The sequence below is a fragment of the Microcebus murinus genome, chromosome 2 (assembly GCF_040939455.1).
Source record: "Microcebus murinus isolate Inina chromosome 2, M.murinus_Inina_mat1.0, whole genome shotgun sequence".
NCBI classification, from domain to species: domain Eukaryota; kingdom Metazoa; phylum Chordata; class Mammalia; order Primates; family Cheirogaleidae; genus Microcebus; species Microcebus murinus.
Genome location: NC_134105.1, coordinates 17,379,674 through 17,406,095, shown reverse-complemented (window position 1 = coordinate 17,406,095; position 26,422 = coordinate 17,379,674). Strand labels below are relative to the sequence as shown.

At 48.6% G+C, this 26,422-nt stretch overlaps 1 protein-coding gene and 1 long non-coding RNA gene across 3 annotated transcripts in view; both read right to left on the bottom strand.

The window, feature by feature from the left end:
• The window catches only part of MAN1C1 (mannosidase alpha class 1C member 1), a 134,238-nt gene that overhangs the window by 31,961 nt on the left and 75,855 nt on the right, over nucleotides 1-26,422 (bottom strand). The window lies entirely within an intron of this gene.
• The window catches only part of LOC105863438 (uncharacterized), a 47,161-nt gene continuing 20,740 nt past the window's right edge, over nucleotides 2-26,422 (bottom strand). Inside the window, exons 1-2 of the long non-coding RNA XR_012913515.1 lie at nucleotides 8,085-26,422; nucleotides 2-7,983 (exon numbers count right to left, since the gene is read on the bottom strand). The exon at nucleotides 8,085-26,422 is cut by the window's right edge and continues 20,740 nt beyond it. This is a non-coding gene — a long non-coding RNA (uncharacterized LOC105863438). The remainder of the gene's footprint in view (nucleotides 7,984-8,084) is intronic.

Sequence of the window (26,422 nt, the reverse complement as noted above, 5' to 3'; positions counted from 1 at the left end):
CTGCAGGCACAGAGTATCACAGGTGTGACCCAGGGTCATTCTTATCCTTTCCATCCCCAACTAGACAAGCTGTCATCCCCCGGACCTCCTCTAGTGCCTGGGCAGGCTCTGAGGCAAAGACTGGACCCAGGCATGACCCAGGGTAGTCCAGTGCCACCAGTGAAGGTGAGGCTGGGACCCAGCGTACTCCCCGTGGGCTGTTTCCTCCTCAGGGCAGCAAAGAGCAGCCGGGGAGACCAAGCTCCCAGGCTGAGCCACTTCCCAGACCTTGGCTCACTCTTTCACGATCAGCGAGTCTACTATTGGTGCCACTTTTTCTGCTTTGGCATACAAAAATCTTAACAAATGTACAAGTCCTCCTACTCTTCAATTCTACACCTCATTTTATTCTAAGAGAAAAAAATAAAGACATTCATAAATATTTAATCAGGAAGATATTTGTTATAGATAGTATCATGTATAATGGGGGAAGGTTGGGAAAAAGTCTCCAAGTCCAACAATAGAGAATTGTTATATAGGCTGGGTGTGGTGGTTCACACCTGTAATCCCAGCACTTTGGAAGGCCAAGGTGGGAGGATTGCTTGAGGCCAGGAGTTCAAGACCAGCCTGAACAACATGGAGAGACCCCATCTCTACAAAAAATAGAAAAAGCTGGGCGTGGTGGCATGCGCCTGTAGTCCCAGCTACTTGAGAGGCGGAGGCAGAAGAATCTCTTGAACCCAGGAGCGTGAGATTGCAGTGAGCGTTGAATGTGCTGTGATGATGACACTGCACTCTAGCCCAGGTGACAGACCATCTCAAAAAAAAAAAAAAAAAAAAAAAAAGAGAGAGAGTGAGAGAATTAGTTATATAAATTATGGCTTAAACATAAAATAGGACACTACACAGCCATTCACACAGGTGAGACAGACTTGTGTTTATTTACTTGGTGATCTATCCATGGGATCTGTTAAAAAAAAAAAAGTAGGTTGCTGCAAAAAAAAAGCACCTCATATAATTTCCTTATTGTAAAGCAAAGTGTGAACTGTCAGAACTGGTCTGGAAGGATGTGATCCGGTGCTTCTCTTTGAGTGCTGAGATAACAGGTGCTTTTTGATTCCTTCAGCTCATGGGTTTGTTTGTTTATAACCAGAAATTTATTTCTATTTCTTAAATAAGTAAGGAAAGTTTCGGCATAGAAACCAAACAAATTCACAAACCAAAAATTTCATGGCCACTCTTCCTAGGGCAGTGAGTACACAAAGAGCAGGCTACCAGGCCTGGCCCCTGCCACTGGGCATTAGACTTTTGTCCTGGGAATAAAGGCTGAGGAAATTGCAAAATAATAGTTTTTCAAACTGTCAAGTAGTAATGAGAAAGACTTCATCCAGCACAACCAGAGCCTGCAGCTGTAGAGGACTGTGAAAGACAAGGGGAGGGAGAAAGAGATGTGCCTGGTGTCATCTGGAAGGCTTCCTGGAGGCAGTGGCTGCCTCCCATCAGCTCCTTACAGAGTCATTGCAGGCAGCAGCAATTTCCTTTAGGGATCAGAGTGTAGCTCTAAGAGGAGTCATTGTTCCTTTAGCGTCCTCACTGCAGAGGCTGGCAGCACGGAGAGGCACGTGCAGGCTCTGCCTTCCCCCAGAGGAAGCTCTAGAGCCTGCTGAGCCCCCTAGAGTCTGAGGTGGCGGCCTTGCCAGCACCCCCTGAACTCAGACTTAGCGCCTCATCTCCTAACTTAGTGCCTCCTAACTGCTCCCTTGCCTGACTTTGCAGGCAGAGAATCCTTCTGGAGCGCAAATACTTGACTACCCTTCGGCCAGGCAAGGTCTGATAAAGGGCACTGCATGGCGGAAGAGAGAGGGGGAGGGAGGGGAAGCGGGGAGCAAGATAAGGCTGGAGGTTAAAGAACCGGTTACCAGAAGGGAGGGTTGGCAAGGAGGGAGGAGAGGGCTCCGGACCCAGTCACAAGTCCTGGGGTGGCTTCCATATTTGGGTTGAAGTGAATTTCCAGACTGTCAGCCCCTCCCACGCTGAAGGACTGGCAGGAAAACACATCAAAGCCAAACAGAGCTAGAGCCTTTCCTGGTTTGTCGCAGCTGCTTCCCTGTAGGTGGCAGGGCTGAACAAAGTTCCTGGGGATGTCTTTACCCTGTGGAGGGGCTCAGGCAAGGGGACAGAGGACAGCTGAGATGTGCCCAGGTCACAGGCTGCTGGCCTGGCATCCGCACTCCTGGCTCTGCGGCCCCACAGCTTCATTTCACAGATGAGGGGCCCGAGAGGGGAGGGAACGCACTTAAGATTGGGCCAAGGGAGGACTGGCCCACCCCCAGGTCAGGCTGAGGGTAATGTTTTCCAAGCAACTCGGTGCCTTTCAATTCTCTGTGAAACTTCGGATCTGATGGCTGACCTGACCCCACCTGCCTCGCTGTGTGGCCTTCAAAGCCAGGGGGAGGTGGCCCCTGGTGTCTGATTTCTGAATCCTGCCCTGGGCTGCCTGGTGTTTCTCCCCATGGGCCCTCCTTCCTCTGGGCCAGGCGGGAGGGCAGCCAGGGCTCCTCGTGACCAGGATGCCTCTGGGGACGCTCGATGCAGCCGGCTAAGAAAGCAGCCCGCTAAGAGGTTTGCTGGCAAGGTCTTGCCCCTGCTCTCGGGCTCCCGAATCCTTCTCTTGGTTGGCCTCCTGCCCCTGCCCCCACCTGGCACACGGCTGAGCTGCGGTCCAGCAAGGCACTTATTAGAAAGCCTTTCATTCCAGGCCAGAGGTTTGCCCAGCAGCCAGGAGGGGCAGGGGAGAAGGTCCTATCCTGAATTCAGCCCTATCTGCACCTGCGGCTGCCCAAGGGAAAGAAACACTCCCTGTTCAGTAAACAGGCCCATGATTTATATGCAAAGAGCCAACAGGGCACAAAAAGTCACACAGCCAGCTTGGATGCTTCCCTGGGGCTGCCTCTGGGGCGGGTTCCATGTTGGTCCACTCTCCTAGCTCTAGCTCTGAACTCCTGGGGTTCACAAAGGACACCTCCCCATTCCTGCCAGGATAGGAGGCAGTGAGGTGTGTTAGAAAGAACACAGGCCCAGGACTCATAGACAGCCCTGGGTTCAGATCCCAGTATGGGCCAACAACACATCTGCTCTAAGCATCAAAGTGCTCATGTGTAAAATGAAATTAAGACCACTGGGTTAGGGCACTGGGGAGCCACTGCAGGCTGTTGAGCAAAGACAAATACATCATTTACATACCTGGCCTAAATACAGCTCTATATTACTTGGCACAGAGTAAGTGCTTGATAAATCAGCTTACTGTTATTTCCGGGGTCCCTTAGCTCACCTTGAAAGAGTGGCCTGACCAGGAAGCAGGGAAGGGAGACTCCCTTGTCCTTCCCTATGGGAGGGTAGGGGATGCTCCCACCCCACTGTTCTGATCTTTGGCTACTGAATAAAGCCTTTGCAAGGCAACCTCACACAGTGGCTATGAGGCTGGCTTTGGTGTCAGGGAGATGTGTGTTCAAATCCTGGCTTCATTACATACTAGCTGTGCACAAGGGCAGGTCATTTTACCTCTGAGCCTTATTCCCCTTCTCTGTAAAATGGGATGGCAGTAGGATCAACCTCAGAAGGCTTCTGGGAGGGTTAGATGAGGCAGTGGATGGACAGGGGGTGGCATGATGTTGGGTACACGTGGCCCTCCTTGCCCCCTACTGACTCTGGGCCCCTCCACAAAGTCTTCCTGGGTCACTGAGGGCTTGTTGTATGACCACATTCCTGACCCTCTCCCTCGTCCTGCAGGGCAGTGTGGGCATGAGATTGCAGCTTACAAAGCCCTTGGCCCAACTTAAAGGAAAACTGCCTTAAGGGTTTACCTGTATCTGCCACTGAGGCCATCACTAGCCCTGATCTGGGTATGCAGCTGCCTCCCAAAGGGTCCTCCTACCTTCAGAAACCCTTCCCTTTACCTGAGATTCACCCTATACATTGTTGCCTGACCTGTCTTCCTAAAAACAAATCCAACTGTGTCTCTCCCCAGCTCAGGAACCTGCAATGGCTCCTCAGCATCCATGCAATAAGAAGTGCATACTCCTGCTTCCATACCTTTGCATATGTGGTCTCCTCTGCCAAGAAAGTTTCTCTGTGCGTCTTGGCATGTTCAAAGCCTATGCATTCTTCAAGGTCTGCCTCTCGGTGGCAGCCTTCCCAATTCTACTAGTTAACCAGAGAGTACCCACAGTGCTTTCTTGGGCCTCTGGATAGAGCACCCACTGCTCCCTCCCTGCACTGCGGGGCTCTGTCTCCTCTCCAGCCAGACTGTGAACTCTCAGAGGTCAAGGGTTCCTACTGCCTCTCTCATACCCGCTTCCCGCCACCCTTTCTCAGCCTTGTCTCTAAGTAGCTCCAAAGGCCAGAGCTCTCCAACCCAAACGGGCCACTTGTCATTCCCTGTGGCCTCCTCATACACCCCTACTGTTGTGACTCTTTTATACCTCTTCTAGGAATTCCCTTCCACATTCCACCTTCTCATGTGGGAAATTGGAGTCCACCTCAAATGGCTCGTTGCCCACGAAGCCATTCTGGTCTCCACCCCACCGTCTGCACGAGATCCCACCTTCTGTTGTCGGCTTGGATGCCTCTTGCTCTGAGAGGTCTGCTCCGCCCCCTGGGGCGCTACCCTCTAGGCCTGGTGCTGCGCACCTCCACCTCCCACACGAGCTCCCCACGCTTACTGCACGCTGAAGGGATCACTGTCCTGTCCCTGTCCCTTCATAGGAGCAGGGTTCTAGTCCACATCCGAGTCCTCCCCATGCTCAGGAAAGAGCTGCTGAGGGACGGTGGGAAGGCAGTGGCTGGCTGGCGACCTCTCCCAGCATCACCGCTGCTGGCCCCTATGGGACCTTGGCCTTTGGGACGCTATTCTTCCTCTGGCTCCTTCTAACCCCATGATGGCTTCTTCCCAGGCTCCTTGGCTGGTTCCTGCCCATCTCCCGACCTCCAAAGACTTGGGTACCCTGGGGCTCTTGTCTTTGGGCTTTTGTCCTCTCTCCTTCTCTTAGTGACTTCATCCAACTTCAAACCTTAGAAACCATGCACCTGCTGATGACGCCCAGATTTAAATCTCCAGCCAGGGTCTTGTCCCTGAGCCCCAGACCCACATATCCAACTTCCTCCTCACATTCCCACGTGGAGGGCCACAGGCACCTCACATTTCAGTTGTCTCAAAGCAAAGCCTGCTCCTCTCAGTCTTGCCCATCCTGGCCAATGCAACTCATCCTCACTGCTGTGGCCCCAAACCTTCGACTCTGTTGCTCACCCCTCATCTGGGCCTGCAGCAAACCCTGGTGGCCTTATCTCTGCAAGGCTTCGAGACCCTGCCCATGTCTCACCTACTCCGTGTAACCACGTTGGCCCGGCCACCTCTTCTCTCTCATGTTTATTCCCAGGGTTTCTAACTGCCCCCTCGCCATCTGCCCTTGCCCCACCCCACCTACTCATCTGTCCTCAACATGCAGCCAGAGGGATTTTTAAAAACCGCAGGTCATCTCATGCCACTCCTCTGCTCAAAACCCTTCCATGGCTCCCACCTGACCTGGAGTTAAGAACCATAGTCCTTACAGTCCCTGGCGAGTCCGGTAACCCAGCCCTGGCTCCCTTTCGGCCTCTCTCCCTCCCCTGCAGCCACGTGCTGCTCCCTGAGCCCTCTAAGCCTACTCCCTGCTTGGCCCTGGCAACTGTAGGTTGCTCTGCTGAAACCGCACCCCCAGTCACCATGCCCTCAACCTCTTGATTTTCCTCATCTCCTTCATTGCCAGGATCATCATACACGGACCTGCGCACCTGTTCGCTGTGCGTCTTCTCCTGCTGGACTGTTGTCTCCTGGAGGGGAGAACTCTGCTCACCGCCACCCCCGCTGCCTAGAACACTTCCTAGCGCACCACAAGTGCCCATAAGTATTTGGGAATAAAGGGCCCCCTCCCCTGGGCGGGAAGGGCTTCAGGGGGCTGTAGGTCATTCACAACTGCTCACCCCTGGCTACACTGGATACTCAGAGGCACTAAAGGTAAATGTGTTGGGTTGAACAAACGGAGCCCACCTCTACTCTAGGGGTTGCTGCCAATAGACAAAGACCCTGTCACCAGGCTGTGGCCAGATTGGCCAGGGTGACTAAGCATGCCCAAACCATTGCTTTGTAGAAAGCTTTTTGTTGAGAGAGTGTTAATCCCTACAAGGGAATGAACCCCCAGCTCCTGTAACCTCCTCCCCAGGAACCCCCTGCCCTCCTGGATCATGGTCTGTATCTCACTCTACTGGCTCTGCCATATTAACGGTGATGAGGTTTTTATGCGATATTACAGCAAAGAGAAATGGGTTGGGTTGGCAGCACACACTCCAGGAAGAATATTTAGAAGGAAAAAAGTCACCCAAGGCATAGCCTATTACCACAACATCCCCAGAGCCACACACTAATGGTTGCATTTAATTTAATGACATAATCCACAGAGACTTTTCTTATCTGTAAAGAAACAACGCAAATGTTTTTCTCAGCTTCCACAGAAAAACCCATGTGGCTGTGTGGCAGATCATATTTTCCCAAAGATGGCTGCCATGGTATATCCCAGCCCACGGGAAGAATGAAGCTCTTCTTTTGACATTGACACTCCTCCAATGGCTCCTCCCCTTGAACCTGGGCAGACCACTGTGATTACCTCGACCTACAGAATAAAGCAGATGGGATGAAATGCTATTTTCTAGGTACAGACCTTAAGAAACTAGCAGCTTCCACATCCTGCCTCTTGGAATGATGGCTCTTAGAACCAGCCACCATATTGTGAGGAAGCCCAAGACAGCCCACAAGGAGAAAACACACTAAGAGGCCATGCGTCAAGTTTTCTGACTGACAATCTCATCTGAGGTTCTAGCCAATAGTCAGCATCAATTCCAGACACGTGAATGAAAAAGCTTCCAGATAATATCAGCCTCCAGCTGTGGCATCAGCCTCAGCCTCTAAGCCTTCCCAGCTGAAGGCCCACACAAGGTGGTACAGAGACAAGCTGTCCCTGTTATGCCCTTTCTGAATTCCTGACCCGCTGAATTTGTGAGCATAATAAAATAATTGTTTCAGGCCACTAAGTTTTAGAGTAGTTTGTTATGCAGCAATAGCAAGTGGAATGTTGTGCCACATGGGTTTCTAAGAAGATTAATTAAAGTGATATCCCCACTACCCCAAAGTATATTGTTTAAAACCACAGCATCTTGTATGGCAAGGTCTTCTGGTTGCATAAAACCCTTTTAGGGATTGGGACCTCTCCATTTCTATCTGCTCTGGGGTTTTTTGTTTTTATTTTTAAATTTTTTTTCTTCAGCAGGGATATTTTCCTTGAATATTCCCACAACGGCTATTTGTGGGTCACATAAAGTTGTGCTCAGAGGCTGAGTGTTTCCAGGCAAATGTTTCTTAGAGCCTCTGGGAGGAAAGGCATTTTTAAGGAGCTATTCCTGGAACCCAACAGAATGCTCTTACTTGAGGCTGATTAATAAACAATGAGCAGATCTGATCGTGTCAATGCTGTTTCAAAGCCATCAGTTCCCCCTTCCCCATTCTCCAAGTTCAAGCTCCTGGGCGCTGTGTGCAGAGTCCGTGGTCCAGATGGTGGTGAACATTCCAGCCTCACCTCTCTCCTGCTCTCTCTGCAACAAACCACTAGCAGCTCCCCAGAACCCCTGGGGTGTCTGCTGACGTGAGTCCCCCGTGTGGGATGCCTTCCTGTTCAGAGTTGGCTTGGGACACACTTATTCATCTTTTTGGCCTCAGCTCTCGCACTAGGCCTTCTCCCAAGACATTCCTGAGCCACCAAGCAGACCTGACCACTCCCTTGACACCCACCTGGCTCTGCTGCGTGTGACTTTGTCCCAGCACTGCTTGCACTGTGTCATACATCTTTGCTTACGTGCCTGTGAATCCCAGGGGCGGTGACTGGCTCTAACTCTTCCCAGTGGCCCCAGCATCTCTCCCTAGGCCAGGCACAAAGAAGGTGGGGACAAGTGGCTGTTGAATAAATGAATGGCTAGTGGAAAAGCCGACAGCACTCTCTTGGGGATCTCTAGCACCTTACCAGGCCTCCTGACCCTGGAGAAGCGCGACACACACAGCAGTGGCCAGCTACCGAGAAAATCCCTGTTGGAGGGCAAAATGGACAGCCGCTGACCGCAGGGTCTTGGCGGAACTGACGGCTTCCTCCGCCCATCCCAAACTGCTGCCACTGAGGCTGGGGAATGTTTGCTGGGGGCCGGCTGCTGGATGAGGTTCCCTGTGACAAACAGCCAGACATGGTTCACCGAAATAGGACGCTGGACACGACTTCCCGTTGGAAAACATAGTGTGTTTATAAAATGCTAATATTTTGGTTGTTTTTAAACAAGAGCTGCAGGTGCTCTTATTTAAAGCAACCTGGATACCTGTGTTTAAAAACCCTCCGACCATGCTGCAGAGCAAGCTCTGAACTGCTTTTATCTCTTCCGAGAGAAGGAAAGGGCACATGGAGAAATTGCAGCTCCAAATGCTGCAGTGATACCGCCAAAGTCACACAGCTGAGGGCAGAGCCGTGACCAGAAACTACCTTTCAGACCACGTGACCTCACCTCGGCCCCTCTGGGGGAACCGCCAGCTGCGTTTGACAGAGCCAGGGCCTCTTGGGCCTGTGGGCACGGGTCACAATGCTTTCTTGGGTATACATTGTGGCCACACAGAGCCTTGCATTGACCACGGCAAACACGGCCTGTGGACCAGAGCCAAGAGGCGCAGATGTGTGGCCCTGATAACAAGATGAAGGATGATTGTTGGAAGGGGGAAAAGAAAGGAAATCAAAGATGCTCCATTCCCTCAAGGAACACAGAATTGGCAGAGGCAGTACCTGGTACGGAGCGAAGCCCCTGGGGAAGGTCCTTCTAGTTGCTGGGATGGCTGAGCTGCAGGCAATGGACCAGTAGAAAAGGCTGAGCCCTGGAGCCACAACAAAGACCAAAGTTTGGATCCACCACTTACTAGCTGCCTCAGTTTCCTCATCTGTACAGTGGGGGCAGCAATGCCTCCACCTTGCAAAGTGTCCTGAGGGCTAAAGATCACAAACAACGCTGGACACAGCACCTGCCCCAGCTGGCAGTTGCCAAGCCTGAGTGGAGGAAGATATCTTTTATTCTTTTTTTAAATTTTTATTTTATACTTAATTTTAAAGAATTTTAGATTTTCTTTCTGTTTGGTAGAGATAGGGTCTCACTCTTGTTCTGGCTGGTCTCAAACTCTTGAGCTCAAGTGATCCTCCTGCCTCAGCCTCCCAGAGTGCTAGGATTACAGGCATGAGCCACCGTGCTCGGCCAAGAAGACCTTTTAAGTCTCACAACAACCTGATGAGGAGAGTACAATTCCTGCCCCTGTTTTATAGGCAGGGAAACCAAGGCTTAGAGAATCTTGTAAATTCCCAAGATTGATGAACAGGGAGCCAGGACTCATCTCAGGCCATCTGCCTTGGTGGCTCTGCCCTTCGCTGTTGTGCCATCCTGCTCCTGCCCAGCTTTGGGGACTGTGCCTGGTACAGGGGCCCCAAGGAAGTGCCCTTGGCCTCAAGACCCCCGGCCACCTTCTCAGGGCCCCACAGCATGGCCTGCCCCTACCTCTCACCTCTAGGCTGGAGTAAGGTCCCCTTTGCAGCACGTACTGCCTCTCCCTGGGCAGCCTGAGCACCCCCTGTAGGAGCCTCACAATACACAGACCAGCCTGGCACCACTGCCACCGCCAAACCTCCCAGCTCCCCTTGGAGGGTAGGTGCTCTTCCTGCCTCTGCATTCTGGGCTCCCTGCTGCTCCCCCAGCCCCGGCTGTCTCACAGGAGGGTCTGTGTTGGTCTCTTTCTCTGACAGAGGAGCCTGGAAGGCAGAGATCCTGCCAGATTCATCTTTAGAGCCATCAAAGGGCCTAGCACGATGCCATGTGCATGGCAGGTTCTGAGTAAACGTGCACCGAATTAAACCAGAGAGAGAACTGAGACAGAGCCCAGAGCAAGCATGACCAGAGGCCGGACCAGGTGGCCCTTTCCATCAGACCCTTGGGAGACCCATCTCCAGCATCCGGTGAGGAGGAGGGGACCAGTTCACCCTCCTCCACAGACCAGGGGTCTTCCCTTTCTTTGGCTCATAGGCCCTTCCAGAATCTAATAGAGGCCACTCTACCTCCTCTCCTTAACTGGAAAGATACTCAAACACATTTTCCACGAAAGGCTGCCAGCCTCACTGGTGCTGACCACCTAACAGAGGAGGAGGGATTGGATGGGCCCGGGATGGATTTCCTGCAAAGGACAAGGAAAGGTGGTTGCTTTGGAATCAGGTAGACTTAGAATCAAATCTTCCTTTGCCTGTTACTGGCTGTGTGACTTCTGTCAGCTACTTTACCCTGTGAACCTCCTCTGTGAAGTAGGGACAATGCACGTTACTGCAGCAACTGCTGCTAGGAGATGCACAATGGGGTGTTTTTATTTATTTATTTTTTTTCCTTTAAATGTATAGTAAATGGGCTGCAGGGGGTGCCTGTGAGTTGCCTTTCATTTGATTTTTTTCAGAGGCAGCAGTGATAGTGGCTGAAGCACAGGCTTCTAGTCCAAGCCTTGTGCCCACACCCAGGTGACTTAACCTCTCTGAGCCAGCAGGGGGTCTGCCTCTGCCGAAAGGTGCCAGTAATACCCCTGGAAGAGGTGGTGGCTTGGATGAGGTGACGGGTGCAGGAGGGGCAGGGGAGAGTGCCCTCCCCACTTGCCCATGCCCACTGCTCACAGCCCACCCAGACCTCCTCCTGGCCGTGGCAGCCCTGAGCGTGCTTCCTGGGCGAGAGCTGCCTCTGCTGTAGATCTCGGGGCCAAAACAACTCACAAATGCAGCAAACGTGCCACGGCCTGGAAGACAGCTCTCCGCTTCAGAGAAAACACACGGTTCAATTTCCCAAAGATCGAACCCCGGGAGCATTTCAAGGCTTTCCTGGCGAGAGCAGTTCTCGGAACTCAGGAGGCACCACCCTTGTGTGACTGAACAATTAAAGCCACGAGTATTTGTCATTCTCAGCAAAGGTTTTTGGGAAAAAGGAAACTGAAAAAAAAAAAATCTGATTTTGGCAGCACAGTTTTCAGAAATATATGGTAATCCATTTTTGTCAATCCACGGAAGGCACGGCTCAAATCATTAAAAAGCCATCGTCCTTAATCATGCATGGAGAAGGCCGGTCTATGCCTCTCAGATCATTTTCAAATGGTTTCAGAGTAACTTTCAAAAACTGACAGGCAAGCAGGGAGGGGATTAGGGCAGACAATAATCTGAGGAATTTTTCTTTCTGGTTCTCAGAGGGCAAGGGATTTATCTGAGAGAAAATCACCACCCAAACCGTGGCCTTGGTGGCTGGGGGCAGTGGCAAGGGAGACCCCAGGGTGGATCAGACCTGACCCTCGGGGAAACTGCTGCTGCTTTCTCAGAGAGGCAGTAAGCAAATCCACAGTGAAACAGCCGGAGAATGAAGAGCTCTGATGCCTCATGACAGGTGCTAATAATAGGTGGAAGTTTGTGCAGTTGCTAAGGCTCAGCTGTGAGCCACAGGGACCCGGGTTTGGAATTTGACTTTGCTTCTTACTAGCCGTGTGACCTCACACAAGTTCCTGCACCTCTCAGAGACCCAGGTTCCTCATCTATAAAACGGGATGCCCAGTTCACAGGCTTGGGAGAGAAATGAGTTAACTCGCAGGAAGGCTTTATCACAGTGCCTGATATATAGTAAACTCTCAACAAATGCTGGCTGAGCAGCTGCCTCTGCTGAGCGAGCCTCATAGGTGGCTTTTGATTTGGATCAGGGAGGATGAGCAGAAGTCTGCAGGGTGGGGAGTTGGAGGAAGCATAATCCAGGCAGAGGACACAGCATGTGCAAAGGCCCTGAGGTGAAAAGTTGGTCAGGGACCTGTGCAGGTATGTGGAGTGGGGACAGGAGAGGCAACACCGCCAGCTCAGCTAGAGCCCTCCTGGGGAGCACTGTGGATCCAGGCTAAGGGGAGCCATGGAGGGGCACCAGCGGGGCTGGGCCCATGAGCAGCGGCGAGATGAGAAGCTAACTAAGGAGCAGGAGGGAGGCTGCAGAGAAGACGAGAACAGGGTTTGCGGGTCCGGGCTCTTCACAGAGTCCAGTGCATCTTTATCCTGGCCTCATACCATGTGCACTTGTGGACTCTTAGGTGCCACCAAGAACACTCATCTGGGGTCCCCAGCCTTTGTTTGAGGGAAACACCCTCTACCAAGCACAGCAAAGGTTCTGCTCTCCTCCCCTCCTTGGGGCAGAGCTGTTGTGGGCAGATGGCTGCCCAGGCAGGGACTGCATCTCCCAGCTCTGCTGCGTTTAGGTGGGGCTGCAGGACCGAGTTCTGGCCAATGGGATGTGGGCATAAGCTCCACAAAATCCACCCATGGGATCCTCCAAGGCCATGGTGACCTTAGCAGTCACAACCTGAAGATGGTGGTGCCATCACCTTGGGTCCCTGAGACTCTGTAAGGAGCACAGCTGCCCCCACCATCAATTTCACTTTACAAGAGGAAGAAAGAAAGGCCGTTGCCTCAATCTACCAGTCTCTGGGTACCTGTTACAGCAGGTAGCATTACCTTGACCAAATACACCCAGGAGTGAATGGCCTTGGGCACCCTGCTTCACCTCTCTGAGCCTCGGTGTCTCACTGTGAGACACGAAAAAGGACAAATGTGAGTGATGCTTTGCAAGCAGGTAAGAACCACAGAGATGCCATTGCTGCTGTGGAGAGGGGATTCTGGACTACCTGCTGAGGCAGAGGGCTGCAGCCAAGGGCCAGAGAAGCTCCGGGCAAGCAGTCAAGGTCCACCAGCCCATCCTGACCCAGACTGGAGGCTCTCACTTCGGGCTTCAGTTCCACCCCAAGGGAGAGATGCTCCCCAAATAGCTGAGACCCCTGAGGGAGGAAGCTGGGGCCTGGCTTCTAGCTCCTGGCAGCTCCCCTGGGAAGGAGTCAGCCCAGCCTCCTTTTGATAACTTGCTCCAACCTCTCACAACTCATTAACAGGAAATTGCATTCCCTGCCAGGAAGATGCACACCTGATTCTTCAGACACATCAGGCGGACTGTTATCAAAACGCTGTCATGTCCCTGCGCAGCCCCCACACGCTCCCGCACTGCTGTCCTCTGCCAGGCTCTGTGCTCGCAGTGCATGTTGCCTTTGGAGATCTAAAACCTGCTGTGGTTACGTGATCTGCCTGCCCGCTGGCAGCGAGCAGGGGTGGCAGAGGATCAGCCTTCCCCAACTCCTGGGCACCCCACACTCCCAGCCCAGGACTGGGGGTGAGACCACATAGTGGGGCAGGAGGAGGGCATGAGTGACATGTGACGTGATGAGCTGTCTCTGGCCTTTGGCAACTCTCACAGGACCCCAGTCATTCCCTGTCCTTCTGCTGAGGTGGTCCCCCTGCCACGGATCAGGGGTGGGCATGGAGAATGCTCACCCACGGCCTCTGGAACCTGGAGTTGGGGCAAGGCCACCGCCTTTTGCACATGTCACCCACTGTCCCATCCTCTGGGAGGGATGGGGCTGACGATGCCCTCCTCTACCTCCCAGGCTCTTGCCTCCCTTCCTGCTGTCCTGCTCTTGCTATTGGCATGCAAGTTCTCAGATCACCTGACACAGTAAAAACCATCAATGTCCTGGACTGCAATAAGGACATAAGGCATCCATTCCCAGTGTCTTTCCACACATGACAGTTAACCTGCATGTTCCTTATGCCCACCCTGAGGGGTGTCTTTATTCCTATTTTACAGAGGAGGAAACTGAGGCTCACAGAGATTAAATGACTGGAGCCAAAGGTCACCCAGCTAGTCTACTAGGCAGTAATCTGAGCTGGATCTAGCAGCCTCCAAAATAGTCCTGATCACTTGTTTAATTTTAACTGCAAGTACCAAACTGAGAATTTTATACTTAATCTTCATAACAACACTACAGCATAGGTGGTTGGTTGTATTATGTCCATTTCCAGGTGACAAAACTGAGGCTCAAATAAGTTAAGCAACTTGAGGTGGCACAGCAAATAAGCAGGAACCATGGCCTGAACACCTGGAGTGTTGGGACTCTTTCCCTCCACCAGCCTCACAAGCAAGAAAGGTCCCACCTGGGGAAGGCAGAAAAAGAGTCTTCAATGAGATCCTACCAACCAAAAAAGCAGAATATAAAATTACACAAATGCTGGTTGCCACTCCATTAAAAAGCATGTGTACATGGATCACACAGGGCAGGATCTGGTAGACCACAGTATTTCTCGGAGGCAGGGCCTGGCCACTTCTGTTAGCTAGCGCACAGCCACCCTTGGCCGAATTCTCCCTTGTAAGGATGGCTAAGGGTTAAGGTGAATAGGAACCAGGCGGTGCAGGTGTGCCGGCTCAACCTTTCCTTGGCCCTGCAGGCAGGTGTGGGGAGTGTCTTCCCTCCCTCTCCCCAGGTGCAGGAGCCAACTGGCCAGGTAACCTTTCTACCCCACTACATTTCAGACAGGCCGTGGTCTCAGGCGGAGATCCAAGTAAACCAGAGACCACTGCCCTGAGCACCTGCAGCTTCTGAGAAAGCAAAGGCTTGCAGGAGAGGGGCTGAAGCAGCAGCTGCAGCCCGGCAGTGTGAAGGGGCCCGCTCCTGCCGTCCCCATCACAGAGGCCAAGGCCAAGGAGCTGGTGTGCACTGCCATCAAAAATGCCCTGCCCAGCTGGGCAGCTCATTGCCCACCTTTCATTTCATGCTACAGTCAAACCCAACTCAACATGCCATACCACCAAGCATCTGCCCAGGCTGTCCCTTCTGCCCTAAATGCCCTCCTTGCCCCACCCCCAGTCCTCAGCTCTAACATGCACATCTGTTGTTCTCAATTGTCCTGAGTCCACCCCCAGCTTTCTGGATGGTTCCGTTTCCCTCAAAAGTTAGGCACTGTCAACTTCCATTAGAACAGACGCTTTAGGAGAATCCTCAGCTGTCTAGAGGGCAAAGCAGAAGCATCAGGGGAAGAAAGGAACTGAAGAGAGAGGCGGGAAGCCCAAGGCCACCCACGCTGCACACTCTGTTCTGAGAGGCCCTGGGATGGCCCGCAAAGCCCGTGGCAGCCTTGCTCCAGTGCCCCCTGCACTCCCACCCCGTGCCCGCGACCCAACTGCCCTCACCTGCCTGCTCTGCCCGGGAAGCAACAGCCCCTTCTTCACAGCCCAGCTCACAGCCACCGTTCTGTGAAGTTCCAGTGGAGTCAGGGGCTCCTCCCTCTGTGCCACAGCGTTCGGACCTCATCACTATGTGTGGATCCCTCCTCCAGGATGAGAACTCCTGTGGGGCCGGGGACTTGGCCAGTTCACCTCTGCATCTCTAGCATCCAGCCCAGAACTGGCCTAGAAAGACCTTACGAATGAATGGATGAACGCGGATAGTGAATGAGCTTCCTTTCGCCAAGATCCCAAGACGCCTATTTCCCCATCTCCTGCTGGGCCTCCCCCTCCAGTCACGGGAGGCGCAAACTGCGCCCTTTGTCTTCACCCCACACTGGTATTGACCAGAGTTGGGTTTTAATGGTGCTTTGACAAAAGACAGCTCCCATGTTCACTTTCCTTGGCTAATTACATTTCCCAATTGAAACGCTTATCTCTGGGCTAGTGTTAAAGACATAATCAGTTTCCAGAATAGATTCAAAAGAGGTGAGAAGCAAGAAAATAATTAAGCCAACTTCTGATTGAATCAAATAATTAAGTGGATTTAATCAGCTGCCTGTGATCTACAGCCCCGGCCTGGGCCTGGGGAGTGCATCGCTCTATCAGAGTGATCATTTCTGATTGTTTTAGAGATTGGCAGCATTTTTTCTGAGAAGTAAGTAAAGGAGTGACTTCTTCAAATGAATGCAAATCAGGGTGACAGAACCCCAGTTTCCTTAGGCAAAATATTCTGGGTTTGGCAGGAAAAAAAATCATGGGCAAGGGGGCGCTCTGCTCCAGAGCCACACCTAGGCACCCATGGTGGAGATTTGGCACCAATGGTCCTAATCTCTTACCCCTTCCTGCATTCATGCCCTCTGCTACTGAGTAGGGTGTCTCGCCCTGTCCTCTTCTCCTGGGCTCAGGCACGTGGGGCTAACTTCAGCCAATGATAGCAAATGTGACGTGCACAGAGGCTTGAAACGGTACTAGCATTCTTGCCCCATTGCCACCTCCATGAGAGCACACCTGGGCCAGAGCTGAAAAGGAGACCGTGGAGCAGAACTGAGTTGGCCCAGTTGTCCCAGCCACAGGTGCCCTAGATCAGCCGACAGTCAGCTGTCCCAGACACCAGGTAAGCCCAGCCAAGATCTCTGCACAATCTCCGAGCCTGCCCAGCCTGGATCAGCTGAGTCCCAAAGACTCCTGAATTACCCACACACTTACTGCTTCGTGCCAATGAGGTTTGTGTTTGTTTGTTATGCAGGACTTTTGTGGCAACAGGTAAATGATGCTATATCCCTCAGCTTGGGTCAGCTTTTTCTCCAGCTCTGGCCTCTAGAAGGTACCCTCCACCCTCAACCCAAGTATCACCTAGAATGGAGGGTCATGCACCCTGCAGTTTGAACAGTAAATCTTTACACAAAAACTCATCTGATCTTCACCAAGGCTCCTGGGCAGATAGCAGGACAGCGATCACTTGTCTTGTTTTACAGATGATGATCATGAGGCTCAGGAAACCAAACCCAAGTGCCAGAGACTGTGGTTAGAGATGGTGAGTAGAATAGATACATTAGCCTCTATTTCCCTGATAAACTCCACTAAAACAACAATACCAAAATTTTTTAAAAGAATGTATCAATTGGCCGGGTGCAGTGGCTCACGCCTGTAATCCTAGCACAGCACTCTGGGAGGCCGAGGCTGGCGGATTGCTTGAGGTCAGGAGTTCGAAACCAGCCTGAGCAAGAGTGAGACCTTGTCTCTACTATAAATAGAAAGAAATTAATTGGCCAACTAATATATATATAGAAAAAATTAGCCAGGCATGGTGGCACATGCCTGTAGTCCCAGCTACTCGGGAGGCTGAGGCAGCAGGATTGCTTGAGCCCAGGAGTTTGAGGTTGCTGTGAGCTAGGCTGACGCCACGGCACTCACTCTAGCCTGGGCAGCAAAGCGAGACTCTGTCTCAAAAAAAAAAAAAAAAAAAAAAAAGACTGTATCAATCCACAAAGATAGAACAACCAGGGTGGAAGATGATAGTAACAAAGTTTGACAGCTGGAAAGCAGAGCAAGTTGTAGCACTGACTTAGAAAAGCCAAGATAAGGCTGAGCCTGGTGGCTCACACCTGTAATCCTAGCACTTTGGGAGGCCAAAGCAAGAGGATGGCTTGAGGTCATAAGTTTCAAGAACAGTTTGGGCAAGCTCGAGACCACCTCCAACTCCAGCCCCATCTCTACATAAAAATAGAAAAACTTAGCCAGATGTGTGCACCTATAGTCCCAGCTACTTGAGAGGCTGAGGCAGGAGGATCACTTGAGCCTAGGAGTTTGAGGTTGCGGTGAGCTATGATGCCACCGCACTCCAGCCTGAGTGACAGAATGAGAGAAAAGAAAAAGAAAAGCCAAGAAAGCAGAATCCTAGGTCATGATGATGCAAGGAAACAAGCACTCAGGTTTGCACTAGAAGGCCCCAAAGGCTCTAGGATTGGTGGCAACACCAGGTGTCCCTGGGGCTGGAATGAGAGGCTTTGTTGAAAGTCAGCTTAAAAGGCAGTAAGATCCCTAGATCCTTGTCCTACCTCTGCCAAGAAAATGTACCCCTCTCATCCCTGCGGAAAACTAGAGGTAGAGTCTCAGGAAGGATAAGACAGAGGGCCACTGAACTGTGGGATGCTCAGCAGAGGCAGAGGGGACCATTCTGAGAGCAGAGAGGTTAAGTAAAGGTTTTTGGACTGTCCCACTTTGTCATTCTTGTCCACCTGGATCTCAGAAGGCTGCCTTCAGGAGTCCATTCTCCAGGTGGGAGAATAGAAGCATCTTCTATGCAGACTCACCCCAGCCCTGGATAGCAGACCCACACCAGCAGTGCCCTGGCTGGGTCATCCTGCCACAAGGCATCCATCAGTGGAGCCCACTCCCCACAGGGAGCCCCAACCATCTTGCTTTCTGCCCCACATTTAACATGAAGACAGCCCAGGGGCCACAGACGTTGGAGTGAGAACTAATGTAAGAGACAGACATACAAATAAAAGAACACACAGGAAGAGTAACTTGGAGGACAAAGAGACTCTGTAGAGGAAGGACACTTCAAAAACAATAGCTCAGTGAGACAAAAGAAAATGATACATCCATGAGACAAGAAGAGGATGCACAAAAAAAAACATTCACAAAATAAAATGGAGCTCTTGCAAATTAATACACAGTCTGACAGCAGAAATGGCAAACTCAATGGGAGAGTTCGAAGATAAACATGAGGAAATTTCCTGGAGTAGAACTGAAAATAAAGAGATATAAAATAGAAGAGAAATGATAAGAAAATTACAGGACCACATCCAGGTCTTACATCCAAACTGTAGGAATTCCAGAAATGGAAAAAACTGGAGGGAAGAAAATAATCAAAGAAATTATTCGAGAACATGTCCCAGAACTGAAGGCATGGATTTCCAGACTCAAAAGATCCACTAAGTTTCTCAGCACAATGGATGAAAAGAAACCCACACTAAGACACATCATCATGAAATTTCAGATTGAGGACAAAGAGGAGGTCCTATAAGCTTCCAGAGAAATGACAGGTCACATATAAACGATCAGGTATCAAAATGGCATCAGGGTTTGCGTCAGCAATGTCAGGAGCTAGAAAAAATAGATCAATTTAAAAATTCTGAGGGAGAATGACTTCCATCCTATAATTCTTTATTCAGCCTAATTATCAATTAAGCATGAGAGTAGGCTACAGAGTTTCCGATTTCAAATATTTTATTCCTCCTACATGCACCCTTTTCCAGGACGCTACTGGATGGAGCCAACCAAAAAAGAGAAAGAAAAGGGATCCATCCAATGGGGGCCCCAAAACAAGACAGACTCACTGCTAACACCATACTTAATGGAGAAAGGCTGAAGGCTTTCCCTGGGGATCAGGAACAAACAAGGATGTCTGCTTCTATTTAACACAGTACCGCAGGTTCTAGACAGGGCAATTAGGTGCAAGAGAGAAATAAAAGGCATCTACATTTGAAAGAAAGAAGTAAAATGATTTCTGTTTGCAAATGACATATCTTATGTGTAAAAAATCCTAAGGAATCTACTAAAACATTATTAGAACTAACAGATGAGTTCAGCAAAGTCATAGGATACAGCAATTATATTTTTATACACTAGCAATAAAAATTCTGAAAACGAAATTAAGAAAACAATTCCATTTACAGTAGCGTCCAAAAGAATAAAATACTTAAGTACAAATGTAACAAAATCATTGTAAGACTTGTACACTTATAACTAGAAAGCATTGTTGAAAAAATTTTTAAAAGATCTAATGAGATGGAAAGACATTGCATATTCATGGATTAGAAGACTTAATATCATTAAGATGGCAATACACTGAAAATTGATCTATAGATTTAATGTAATCCCTATAAAAATCCCAGCTGACTTTTTTTTGCAGAAGTTGACAAGCTTATTCTGAAATTCATATGGAAATACAAGGGTTCCAGAATAGCCAAAACAATCTTGACAAAGGACAAAGGTGGAAGACTCACATTTCCTGTTTTAAAAACTACAAAACTACAATAATCAAGGCAATGTAATATTGGCATAATAACAGACATACAGATCAATGGAATTGAGAGTCCAGAAATAATATTTTGCTTTATGGTCAACTAATTTTTTGATAAGGAGACTAAGACAACTCAATGGGGAAAAAATAGTCTTCACAAACTTATGTTGGGCTGGGCGTGGTGGCTCACGCCTGTAATCCTAGCACTCTAGGAGGCCAAAGTGGGCAGATTGTTTGAGCGCAGGAGGTAGAGACCAGCCTGAGCAAGAGTGAGACCCCATCTCTACTAAAAAAAAAAAAAAAAATAGAAACAAATTAGTTGGACAACTAAAAATATATATAAAAAATTAGTTAGGCATGGTGGTGCATGCCTGTAGTCACAGTTACTTGGGAGGCTGAGGCAGGAGGATTGCTTGAGCCCAGGAGTCTGAGGTTGCTGTGAGCCAGGCTGATGCCACAGCACTCTGGCCCTGGCAACAGTGAGACTCTGTCTCAAAAAAAAAAAAAAAAACAAAACCAAAACACTTATGTTGGGACAACTGGATCCACATGTAAAAGAATGAAATTAGAGTCCTATCTCATACAAAAATAAACTCAAAATGGGTCATAGTCCTAAAAGTAACAGCTAAAACTATAACACTTTTAGAAGAAAACATAGGAATTATCTTTAAGATTTTGGGTTAGGCAATTATTTCTTATATCAAAGAAACAAAGTAATAAAGTATCAAACACACAAGTAACAAAAGAAAAAACAGATAAATTGGACTATATCAAATTAAAAACTTTTGTGCTGAAAACTATACTATCAAGAAAGTGAAGAATGGAAGAAAATATTTGCAAATTATATATTCCATAAGGACTCATATCTAGAATATATAATGAACTCTTACAACTCAACAATAAAAAGACAAATTACCCAATTAAAATATGGGCAAAGGATTTGAATATACATTTCTCCAAAGAAAATATACAAAGGGTCAATAAGTACATGAAAAGATGTTCCAACATCATTAGACAGTAGGTAAATGCAAATCAAAGCCATTATGCTAACACTTCACATGCTATAATAAAAAAAGACAGATAATAATAAGTTTTCACAAGGATGTGTAGAAGTGGGACCCCTCACACATTACTGATGGGAATTTAAAATGGTAGAGTCTTTTTAGAAAACAATTTGGCAGTTCCTCAAAAAGTTCAATGCAGAGGTCCAATATGACCTAGCAGTTCCACTCCTGAAAATACATGCCCAAGAGAAATAAAAATATATGTTCATATAAAAGTTTGTATACAATGTTCACAGCAGCATTACTTGTAGTAGCCAAATAGTCAAGACAAACCAAATGTCCATCAACTGATGAATGGACAAATAAAATGTGGTAGATCCTTAATGAAATATTATTCGGCAATAAAAAGAAATGAAATACTGATGGATGCTGCAAAATGGATGAACCTTAAAAAAATTATTCTCAGTGACAGAAGCCAGATACAAAAGAATATAGATTATATGGTTTCATTTTTATAAAACATCCGAAAGAGGCAAATGCACGGAGACAGAGAGTCGAGGAGTGGCTGCCTGGGGCTGGGGGTGGGAATGGGAAGTGCCTGTATATGGGCGCAAGGTCTCCTTTTAGGTGACGGAAATATTCTAAAATTAGATTGTGATGATGTTTACACAACTCTGTAAATATACTAAAATTTGTTGAATGGTACACTTAAAATGGGTGACTTTTATGGTATATAAATTATATGTCCACAAAACAAAACAAAAAAAACCCCAACAGAGTGGTAAAAAGATCCCCAGAGACAGGAGCTGTGCAGTAGGCGTGGGGATCGACACTCCAGAGCAGAGCAGGTCGGGCGGCTCTGGGAGAGACTTCTTCCAGAGGATGACATGGATGCAGTGCCTACTGCATTTGAACACGACGGGAGATTTGCACAAGCAGGGGAGAATGTGGAGATAAGGAGTGACAAACATCACAAACTCAGCATCAAACAAACAGGTCAATTATTAACTCCAGAGAAAACAAGTAATTATGTAGGAAAGGGAAGGAAATCATACTATAGGAGGATCAGCCATGAAGAGCATGTACACAGACATCATGATGTTATACTCTGAATAGCCAATATTTTGATGTAACTGTGTACAAGGAAAGGGAAATGGGAAGAGGGAGGGAGGGAGGGGGGGGGAGAGAGAGAGAGAGTCAGTGCATGTGTGTGTAAATAAAGCTACAGCAAGATATCAACACATCCACTAGAATAGCTTTTTTTAAAAAAAGGCTGATTAAACCAAGCATTGGAAAGGATGTAGAGCAACTGGAACTCTCAAACCCTGCTGGTGAGAATGGAAAACGGTACATCCACTTTGAAAGAGACAGCTTAGCAGTTTCTTACAAAGTTAAACATACAATTAACACAGGACTCAACAATCCCACTCCTAGGTATATACATAAGAAAACTGAAAGCATAAATCCACACAAAAACTTGTACATGAATGTTCAAAGCAGCACTACTCATAATAGACCCAAACTGGAAACAACCCCAAAGTCCAGCAACTGGAGAAGGGAAAAAACAAACTGTGGTATACCCACACAATGGAACACAACTTGGCAATAAAAAGGAGCAACTGGTGATTCAACAACATGGATGAACCACAAAATCATCACGCTAAGTGAAAGAACCAGACGCAAGAGAGTATGCACTGTGTGATTCTAAGAAATTCTGCAAGGTTCAAACTAATTATAGAGTGACAGAAAGCAGATCAGTGACCGCCTGGGGCAGAAGCTGGGGAAGGACTGACTGCAAAGGGCATGAGAGAACTTTCAGAGGTAAAAATGCTCTTGTATCTTGATTTTGGTAGTGTTGAAATATATTTTATTGTATTAAATTATATTTCAATATAGTTGAAAGTTAAAAAAGGGTAGAGCTACTGATTCCAATTGGGGTTAAAACCAAGGAGGCTCCAAGGAGGAGGCATTTTGTAAGCTTGGTGTTTAAAATGAATTTGAGAGACATACAGAAGAAAGGACAGGGATCTGTTGGGCACAGCAAACAGTATGAGTGCGGCCAAGTTTGCTAGCTGTCCCCCAATATTCATTCTTTGATTTCTATGGAAACAGAAGCTACAATTTTAGCTGAGCACCTGGCCATGAGCATAAAAACTACATATCCTAGCCTCCCTTGCAGCTAGGAGTAGGCATGTGATCAAGTTCTGGTCAATGGGATGTCAGCTGAAGTCGTATATGCAACTTCTGGAAAATATGTTTAAAGGGAAGGGACGTTCTCTTCTCTTCCTCGTTTTCCCTTCCTGGTGGCTGGAATGTGGATGCAATGACCACAGCCAGAGCAGCCACCTTGGACCACAAGGTAGAAGCCACTACTGAGGAGAAATGGTGGAATCTGAGTCCCTGATGATGGCGGAGTCTCTACTCCATTCCTAGACTGACTACCTGGATTTGTAAGTGAGAAATAAACTTCTATTTTGGTTAAGTCAATGTTATTTTTAGTTTTCCATTAGTTCCAGCAGAATCCAATCCTAACTAATAAAATGAGCAGATGGAGAGTGACCGTGAAGTGTTAATGTCCCTGGTGCCTTCGGCTCCTGGACACCACCATCGTTATTCGACACCATACTGCTTGAGGGCAAGGCCCTGGTTTTCCTCATTTTTCTGTTTCCAGGCTTCGGCACACAGCAGGAGCTCAGTAAAAACAACCAGTTGGCTGGAAGACAAGGGCATGGTCAAGCCCTGGCATACGACAGGCTAGAAGCTCTCTGAGGGCAGAGCCTGGACCCTCCCGTCTGCCACAGGAACCCCTGCACTCAGTCCGAGGCCTGTTGTGAGTGCTCAGGTTATTTTTTGAAGGGAGGAATGAAAGGCTGACATAGTAGAAATCTAGGGTTTCACAGCCCAGCATCAACCTATCTTTTTTCTAGTTAACAGGTCCCTGAATCGCCTTCTAGGGGACCTTCCCTCCTTCCCAGCTCCCAGTCTATGCTCTGCTCGAGGTGGAATGTCTAGACCTCCAGCAATGAGGATGATCATGTGACCTCAGCCTTGGCCAGTCCACATCTTTCATCCCTCTGGACATGAGGATTAGTTAGCGACAGTCAGAGCCATCGGCACAATAAAAGCTTACCAGAGCTAATCCTGAGACTTAAACTGAAAGTGGCACCAGCTCTTTCGCAGCAAAGACAAACTGGTAGGAGGAGGCTGAAGTTGCTGTACTAACTTGCTAACATGAAGGAAGGGCCGGTCTGAGAATGAAGCCAACTCAGAGAAAATAAGACCCCAGAGATAGAGGAAGGAAGGAGAGGACCGAGGAGGACTGAGTTCTGGTTTTCATTTGAGACCTGGATCAAGCTATGCCTAGAGTCTGTCTAATCCTAGTGACTTTCAGTCAAGTGATCTAGTAAATTCCTTTTGGGCTTAAACCAAATGGGCTTGGCTTCTGTCTCTTGAAACCCAGAGAGAGCAAACCAATATAGCTGACCTTGAGGGTCAATGTCACCCTTAAAATATGTCATCTTAGGAGTAGTGCTAGCACCTAATGGGGGGGGCAGGGTACTATCAAGTTGTGGCGTTAACTCCACTTCCTTCCGAGTGAAGCTGACTTTCTTTCTGAGAAGTCAGCTCAAACAGGGCTTCATTGATTCTACCTGGTATGTGACATTGTAAACCAATCTCACATTATCAGCATTGCAAAAATTCCCCTATAAAAACACAGGAGTCTAAAATGTTAATCTGAGAATTAGTGGACATTTATCTTCTTTTGGATCGGTATAATTTCCTCCCATTTTTTTTATCTGCTTTCTGAGCCACCTCATTTATCTAAGCTTTCAAAAGCTCATGCAAAACACATAATGCACTTCAGCTACAAAAATCAATGCTTGAGGATGCATTTTTACCAGGATTGCTACGGAAATTCTTCTACTGCTTCTCAGAGGCCTTACTGCAAACATTTTTATTCGTGAATAAGAGGCAGAATAGTTTTACTTGTAAACAAGGCTTTTCCTTGTTTATCAAATCAAGGAGGAAATGTCATTTTAAAAATTATACATTCTTTATTATTTTTGATGGGTTAGAAATTTATATTAGCTTGGGCTTCAAGCCCCTCACCGCCCCCAACCACCCAAGGCAAAGGACTGACTTTAATTAAAGACCATTTACCCTGGGAATGGATTGCTGGCTGCAATTTGTACTGAAGAGACACATTTGCAGACAAATGGATTGCAGTCCTTAGATTTTGCCCAAATGACAAAAGAAGCGATTATGTTCCCTCGTCACTTCCTCACTCTGAAGAACTCTATTAAGAGAATAATTTGAACTGACTCTCTGCTACTCTGCATTTTAAAGTGTGATCTATTTCAATGCCACCAACATTTTTTCCCCTTTTAAAAATGAGTTGGTATTTAAGGAAAATTGCCAGCTGGTGTCTGTCTGAGGAGGGGCTGCAGGAAACACGAAAGTTGATTTAACTCCCTCCGAAGCGAAGCTGCGGTTGCTTGCAAGTGCACGAGGAACCTGTAGCCTTGGTTCGCGGCAGCAAGTAGCAGACAGAGGCAGTTCCAGAGCACAGGACACATAATCAAATTCACAGGATGGCTCTGGACACCTTGTTCTACTTTTTCATTTCCTAGCTGCTTAGCGCCACAGGGGTTTGGACCGGGCTAACTCCAGAGCCACAGAGTTTAGATGGGACTGTTGGGCCCTGAGGCTTCCTGATGTGCATGAGGTCTGAACAGAGGCCCACGGTTCTGCCTCAGCGTGGGGCTGAAGGAAGCCCAAAGTGTAGGGCGGCCTTTCGTGTTGTGTTAAAATGAGCCCCATGAATGCCTTCTCTGTGGTCCTAGGATCACAGGTGCAGGCTGCATTATAATGATTTATGTGTCTGTGGACTCTAGGCTGTGTCCCCAACTCCTGGCCCATGGCCTATTACCTGGCCTATTACCTGTTGGTGGCCTATTAGGAAATGGGCTGCCCTTCACTGCCTGAGTTCTGCACCACACCCCCATGACGCCTCACCCCACCATCCCCAGCAGGTAGAAAAATTGTCTTCCATGAAACCGGTCCCTGGTGTCAAAAAGGTTGGGGTCCACTGCCCTAAGGGACCCAGCAGGGGCTAGTGTGCCTCCTCAGGGCTTAGCTCAGGACCTGGCACACAGTGGTGCTCAATAAATGCAGCATGTGTGACTGAGTAAAAATATGTCCTTTAGTTCTGTTCATTTGATCAAAAGAAGCTAAGCTCAGCACCAATAGTGACTGGGTACCTGATTAATTTATCCCAAACCTAGGAAAGTAAAGTCTGGCCTAAGAAGCTGGGAATGCAACTTCTTTCTCCCATAATGATCCATCATGAGCTATTAATACTTGATTTTAGTGATGTTAGAATGGGAAGGAATCTGAGTGTGGTAAGATGCGAAATTGTGCCTGATTCTCCCCCTCTCTCTGTAGCCATGACTTTGGCCACGTGACTTAGCAGGTGCCCCTGTCAAGAGATGGAGTCTCTCTCCTCACGCTTTGTGTCCAGGCTGGCCTTCTAACTTTCTCCGACCGACAGAATGCAGAGCTGTGCCAGTTCTGTGCTTAGGTCTTAAGAGGCTACACATACTTCCACCTGTTGTTTTGCACTTTGTTTCTGCCATGAGAAGAA